At 53.6% G+C, this 7,210-nt stretch overlaps 2 long non-coding RNA genes across 2 annotated transcripts; both read left to right on the top strand.

Annotated features, from left to right (window-relative positions):
• Positions 1-1,493: 1,493 nt before the first annotated feature.
• On the top strand, positions 1,494-2,069 carry LOC147313774 (uncharacterized). The gene is made up of 3 exons (XR_015124991.1): positions 1,494-1,587; positions 1,665-1,814; positions 1,896-2,069. It is a non-coding gene; the product is annotated as an uncharacterized LOC147313774 (long non-coding RNA).
• Positions 2,070-6,181: 4,112 nt separating this feature from the next.
• Positions 6,182-7,000, top strand: LOC147313773 (uncharacterized). The gene is made up of 3 exons (XR_015124990.1): positions 6,182-6,518; positions 6,596-6,745; positions 6,827-7,000. It is a non-coding gene; the product is annotated as an uncharacterized LOC147313773 (long non-coding RNA).
• Positions 7,001-7,210: the final 210 nt, after the last annotated feature.

Genomic DNA, 7,210 nt, shown 5'->3' with positions numbered 1-7,210 from the left:
CACATGATTAGTTCATTACCAGGCCTCTGGAGAACTTCAAGACATGTTGAGAAGGTAATTTATCCATTTAAATCAGCTGTGATGGATCAAGGACACATCTAAAACCTGCAGGGACACCGGCCCTCGTGGACTGGGATTGGGGACCCCTGGTCTAGAGTGTGTAGTTGAGGCTGAGGAGGAGACAAAGGCATCATCAGAGTTGATCCTGAACATCTGTGAAGCTGCTTTCTTTCATAATGTTTTCAATTTACTAGAGTTGATGAGCTGATGAAGGAAAAGGCACTATTTAAAAAAACAACGTTTCTGCGGCATTCAAACACTGATGACAGGTTGGCCTCTCTGTGCTCTCCCTGTGGGGGGGAGGGGGGGCATGAAAGTTACTCTTATCTGGTATGTGTCTCAGACCGTGGTTTTGATTGGTCAAAGAAACATGACAACATGAGCTTTAAGGCCATTTTGAGATGCTGTTACTCTGTAGAGACTCCACATCCAGCTCTGAGCTCTCAGACAGGCTGTAAAATATTCATGAGATCTAGTCCCCTGATTTATGACCTGAGGTTTGTCCAGGTGGTCATTCTTCCTGAAATCAGTACATTTTAAAACATTTCAGGCTTGACGTTGTTCCATAAGATTTTCACAGAACTAATTTGTGTTGTGAAATTTTAGCTTCATACATCAAAAACTTCTAGATGTGTGTCCTTGAAAAACAGTCCATCGACCTACTTTCAGGTCATTAGTTTGAAAATGTCTGCACAAGAATATCTAAAACACCCTAGAAATAACAGCCTGGAGTTTTCATCAGAATCAGTCAAAATCTGAATTGTCAACAATTGTCAACAACCACTGATCAAAGCCCTTTGCTCAGAGACGTCCCAAATCACAGATCCTGAATTATTCTGATGACGAGAAAGAGCAGTGAAGTTTCAGGCTTTTATCTTTGATAGTTTTTCAGATATTCAGTTTCAAACTTTCCCTCAGATTTCAACGGATCGTTTTTCAGAAACATCTTGAAAAGTTTTTGATTTTAAAGTTTCACAGCAATCATTATATATGTTAAAGGTTTGTTTCAAATGTCTTTTATTAGAAGCAAGTATCACAGTTGTTACAAATTAATAGAACTTATGCCCCCTTTTTCTCTAAACAAAACAAGACAAAACAAACAAAAGAAAAAAAACCCAACACCCTCTATGGGCCCCGATCCCCCAACTGCCAAAAATTTAAATTTTCCCAAGATATGCAAGTAAAGGGTGCCAGATTAGTTCAAAATCTTTCACATTGCCATTCATGGTATATCTTATTTTTTCAAGGTGAAGAGTATTTGTAAGTTCTGCAAGCCACATCTTTAACACAGGAACCTCTTTGCCTTTCCAAAGCTGCAGGATCAGTTTCTTTGCGATGATCAATGCATATGACATAAACCTTTTGTCATGGTCCGCGGCCCGGCGTCTGAGGTGCTGATGGGATGCCCACTCCCATGGGCGTGGCCGCTGACTCCACACCTGCATCCCATCCCAGGCGATCACCAGGTGGACCATTTAATCCTGCCCAGCCTGCTGCTCCACGCCAGTCCGTAATCGTCCTTCAGCGGTAACGCACACCTACGGGAAAGTCCTTAGGCAATCCTATCCGTGTGAACTAGTACTAACTCTGCCTTGTATACCCAGATCACTGCTCGGCGTGTTTTGAGTCACCAGCCTGTCCACCTGCCTGTCCAGAATTTGGATCACGATCAACCCCAGCCGCCTCGCCCTTTCTGGAGCTTCTCCCCACGGACCCTCACCCCTCCCTCCGGTTCCCTTGGCCCCGCTATCATCGTAAGACGCGTACACTACCTCCCCTCGTATGCTGCCGGTTTACCCGCACCCCAATAATCCTTTTTTCTTTTTCTGTTTCAGCCTCCCACGGTCCCGCTCTCGGCGTTTCCTGCGCGATTCTTCTCCCGGTCCCTCGGTTTCTCTGGTTCCGTGCGTTTTCTCCCTTCTACTCTCCCGGGACACTCTCAGTTATAATAAAGTTTATTTTTTCTCTCGTACCGCTGTGTGTGTGTTCTGCTCCTGGGTCCAGCTTGTGTGTTGAACTTCGGTTCTTGACAGTACGGACTGGCCAGTATGGACCCAGCAGATCCACTCCGCTCCGCCATTAATAAGCAGGGCACTATTCTCGGTCGCCACGACCAGCAGCTTCAATCGCTCCAGGACCGCTACCAAGAGCTCAGTGACACTCGGGAACAGCTGCGAACCAAGCCGCCCGATCCCGTGCCCCACGGCGTTTCGCCTCCGCCTTTGGAGCCCTTCCACGGGGAGTTAGACCTGTGTGGGGGGTTCCTTTTTCAATGCTCCCTGTTCTTCAGCCGCACGCCACACGCCTTCCCCACGGATGCAGCTAAAATCTCCTATTTTGTAGGTTTATTACGGGGACGTGCTTTAACGTGGGCTGAGGCCTATTTAACATCTCACTCCATTCGTGATTGTGATTACGATGATTTCCTGGAGGAGTTCCGGGCTACGTTCTCCCCTCCGGTCTCGGAAGATGACGCCACACAGAAGTTGCTGGGGCTCCGTCAGGGGCGGCGCAGTATCGCGGAGTACCTAGTCGAGTTTCGTACCAGAGCGGTCGCCGTGGGTTGGCCCGATTCAGCTCTCCGTGGGGTTTTTTTTACGGTCACTAACCGACCAGATGAAGGACCAACTAGCTTTTCACGAAGAGACTAAATCCTTCGAAGAATTGGCTTCCCTCGCCCGTAGGATCGCCTGCGGGAGAGGGATGCCGAGCGGCGGCTTAAACCTATGGGCTCCGTATTGCGCCCCGGGATCAGTGTTTCTCCGCCCACGCCCACGGCTGCGTGTGCGCGCTCTCCGTCGCCTCCCCCGCCCGAACCCATGCAGATCGGACGCTCTCGGCTTTCTCCGGAGGAGAGGGAACGCCGATTTCGGGCTGGAGAATGCCTGTACTGTGGGAGGCCCGGTCACCGCATCGCTGTCTGCCCGGTCCGCCCAAACGACCCGGCCCACCGGTAAGTCCGGGGATACGGGTGGGCAGCACGTTAAGCACTACTAGACCCCGATTATTACTGTCCGTTACCCTCGTAACTAATAACCAGACCTTTACATGCTCCGCGCTGGTAGACTCCGGGGCGGAACAGAATCTTATGGATGAGAGACTGGCTAAGAAATTAGCTGTGTCCCTCACGCCACTCGAGCCGCCCATCCCTGCGTCCACGTTGAATAATCAAGTGTTTGCTTATATCACCCACCAAACTGCACCCGTACAGTTAGTCACATCAGGGAATCACCAGGAGCAGCTTTCCTTTTTCACTTTTCCCGCTCCTGACACCCCGCTTATCTTAGGTTACCCCTGGCTACAGAAACATAACCCTCGCATCGATTGGGCCGGAAAGAGGATCGCGAGCTGGAGTGTGTTCTGTCTGGCGAACTGTTTGGGGTCGGCCGTTCCCTCCGCCTCAACGAAACGAAATTCAACCCCGCCACCCGCACCGGACCTCTCTTCCGTGCCCCCCGAATATCACGATCTTCGGCAGGTGTTCAGTAAGGACGAGGCGCTCTCACTACCTCCTCACCGTCCTTATGACTGTGCCATTGATTTACTCCCGGGAGCTTCGCTGCCCTCTAGCAGACTGTATAACCTGTCTCGCCCCGAAAGAGAAACCATGGAGAATTACATCCAGGAGTCGCTAGCGGCAGGACGAATCAGGCCGTCGTCCTCCCCTGTCGCTGCGGGTTTTTTCTTTGTGGGAAAGAAGGACGGGATGCTTCGCCCCTGCATCGATTACCGGGGTCTTAACGACATCACCATCAAGAATAAATATCCCCTCCCACTAATTAATTCTATTTTTGACTCACTCCAGGAAGCCACAGTCTTCACCAAGCTGGATCTGCGGAACGCCTATCACCTGGTTCGAATACGTGAGGGTGATGAGTGGAAGACCGCCTTCAACACCCCACTGGGGCATTTCGAATATCTGGTGATGCCGTTTGGACTAACCAACGCCCCGGCGGTTTTTCAAGCTCTAGTCAACGACGTGTTACGGGACTTCCTAAATGTGTTTGTTTTCGTATACCTAGATGACATTCTGATCTTTTCCAAAACACCCGAAGAACATCACATCCATGTGAGAAGCGTACTACAACGGCTGCTCGAAAACAGGTTGTACGTCAAGGCGGAAAAATGTGAGTTCCACGTTTCATCCATCTCCTTCTTGGGCTACATTCTAGCAGGTGGGCAGGTGAAGACCGACCCGGTGAAAGTCAAGGCAGTGTTGGAATGGCCGGTTCCGGAGTCACGGAAGAAGCTTCAGAGCTTCCTGGGGTTTGCGAACTTTTACCGCCGCTTCATCCGGAACTACAGCCAGGTGGCAGCGCCGCTCACCCAGCTCACCTCACCCAAAGTGCCCTTCACCTGGTCCCCTGAAGCCCACGCAGCCTTCGCTAAGTTAAAACGGTTATTCACTTCCACACCCATCCTAACCCACCCAGACGCTGCTAAGCAGTTTGTTGTAGAAGTTGACGCGTCTGATGCGGGAGTGGGAGCGGTTCTCTCCCAGCGGTCTGGGCCTCTGAATAAGCTCCGGCCATGCGCCTTCTTCTCACGCCGACTCACCCCCGCAGAGAAGAATTATGACATCGGCGACAGGGAACTGCTAGCCGTTAAACTCGCTTTAGAGGAATGGCGCCACTGGCTGGAGGGGGCCGCTCAGCCCTTCCTCATCTGGACAGACCATAAGAACCTCCTGTACCTGAGAACCGCCAAGAGGTTGAATCCACGCCAAGCTCGCTGGTCCCTATTCTTCGCCCGCTTCAACTTCACGCTCTCCTATCGTCCAGGATCGCGGAACACCAAGCCCGATGCGCTCTCCCGTCAGTACTCCTCCGACAGCGAAGCGACTCCCCCCGCCACCATCCTACCCGCCACCTGCGTGGTGGGCGCCCTCACCTGGGAAATAGAGGAGACCATTCGCCGAGCTTTCCCGGGAGACCCCGATCCAGGGACCGGACCACCCGGACGGCGCTTCGTTCCTGCTGCCGCCCGTGGAGCTGTCATCCACTGGATCCACACAGCACGATTCACGTGCCACCCAGGCGTGAACAGAACGACGCACCTCCTCAAGAAACATTTTTGGTGGAAAACGCTAATAAGGGACGTGAGGGACTATGTGTCTGCCTGTGCCGTCTGCACCCGTAATAAGTCATCCACCCAGCGCCCCGCAGGCCAGCTCCACCCGCTCACTACACCCCACCGGCCCTGGTCTCACATCTCCCTCGACTTTGTTACCGGTCTCCCTGCCTCGTCCGGAAAGCGTGTCATTCTCACCGTTGTAGATCGGTTTTCCAAGGCCGCTCACTTCATCCCGCTAGCCAAGCTGCCCTCAGCCGCTGAGACTGCCCAGTCGTTGGTTGCTAATGTGTTCAGGCTCCACGGAATCCCCTTGGAAATTGTCTCCGATCGAGGTCCCCAGTTCACCTCACAGGTGTGGAAGACCTTCTGTTCCGCTCTCGGCGCCAAGGTTAACCTAAGCTCCGGCTTCCACCCGCAATCCAACGGACAGACTGAACGTCTCAATCAAGAACTGGAGACTATGCTACGGTGCGTGGCCAGTCAAAACCCCTCCTCTTGGGTTACCTACCTGCCCTGGGTGGAGTACGCCCACAACACTCTAACCTCGTCCTCCACCGGTCTATCACCTTTCGAGGCGTCTCTCGGATATCAGCCTCCGCTCTTCCCTGAAGAGGACTTGACTCTCTCCGTCCCGTCGGCTCCACACCACCTTCGGCGCTGCCAACGTGTATGGCGCAGCGTTCGCAGCGCCCTCCTGCGTGCGAAGGAACGACATGCGCACTACGCCGATCGTCGCCGCGCCCCAGCCCCTGACTACCAGCCGGGACAGAAGGTTTGGTTGGCTGCTGGGAACATCCCACTCCGGGGCACGTCCCGCAAACTGGCTCCCCGTTTCATCGGGCCATACGAGGTGGGCCGAGTCATCAACCCGGTGGCGGTCAGGCTTCGGCTTCCAGCCTCCCGGCGTGTGCACCCCACGTTCCATGTGTCTCAGCTTAAACCAGTCCGCCTCAGCCCCCTGTGCCCTCTTTCCGCGCCCCCTCCTCCCGCCCGGCTCGTCGGCGGCCATCCGGCCTATGCGGTCCGGCGTATCCTGGATGCGCGCCGGCGCGGGCGCGGCTGGCAGTATCTCGTGGATTGGGAGGGGTACGGCCCCGAGGACCGCCTCTGGGTCCCGCGCTCCTTCGTTCTGGACCCTCGCCTCATCTCTGCTTTCCATGCTTCTCTCCGCAGGCGGGGTCCCGGCCTGTCGCCTGGGGGCGACTCTTGAGGGGGGGGTACTGTCATGGTCCGCGGCCCGGCGTCTGAGGTGCTGATGGGATGCCCACTCCCGTGGGCGTGGCCGCTGACTCCACACCTGCATCCCATCCCAGGCGATCACCAGGTGGACCATTTAATCCTGCCCAGCCTGCTGCTCCACGCCAGTCCGTAATCGTCCTTCAGCGGTAACGCACACCTACGGGAAAGTCCTTAGGCAATCCTATCCGTGTGAACTAGTACTAACTCTGCCTTGTATACCCAGATCACTGCTCGGCGTGTTTTGAGTCACCAGCCTGTCCACCTGCCTGTCCAGAATTTGGATCACGATCAACCCCAGCCGCCTCGCCCTTTCTGGAGCTTCTCCCCACGGACCCTCACCCCTCCCTCCGGTTCCCTTGGCCCCGCTATCATCGTAAGACGCGTACACTACCTCCCCTCGTATGCTGCCGGTTTACCCGCACCCCAATAATCCTTTTTTCTTTTTCTGTTTCAGCCTCCCACGGTCCCGCTCTCGGCGTTTCCTGCGCGATTCTTCTCCCGGTCCCTCGGTTTCTCTGGTTCCGTGCGTTTTCTCCCTTCTACTCTCCCGGGACACTCTCAGTTATAATAAAGTTTATTTTTTCTCTCGTACCGCTGTGTGTGTGTTCTGCTCCTGGGTCCAGCTTGTGTGTTGAACTTCGGTTCTTGACACCTTTTTTGAGAATGTTGTAAACTTTGTGTTTCTTTGGAGATCCCGAAGATAATTACTGTTGGATTTGGCTCAATCTTGTTTTTAAAAATATTAGAGAGGTAAGTAAAAATGTCACACCAAAAACCCTGAAGCCTTGGACAAAGTGCAAAACTATCTAACAGATTTCCATAATGTGTCATACGTTTT

Source organism: Aulonocara sp. 'chitande type north' Nkhata Bay, linkage group LG15 (genome assembly GCF_057382095.1).
Source record: "Aulonocara sp. 'chitande type north' Nkhata Bay isolate Kocher_YH1m ecotype deep benthic linkage group LG15, A_spYH_male_GT1.1, whole genome shotgun sequence".
NCBI lineage: Eukaryota > Metazoa > Chordata > Actinopteri > Cichliformes > Cichlidae > Aulonocara > Aulonocara sp. 'chitande type north' Nkhata Bay.
The sequence above is the reverse complement of the archived record's forward strand: the minus strand, read 5'-3'. Positions and strand labels throughout refer to the sequence as shown.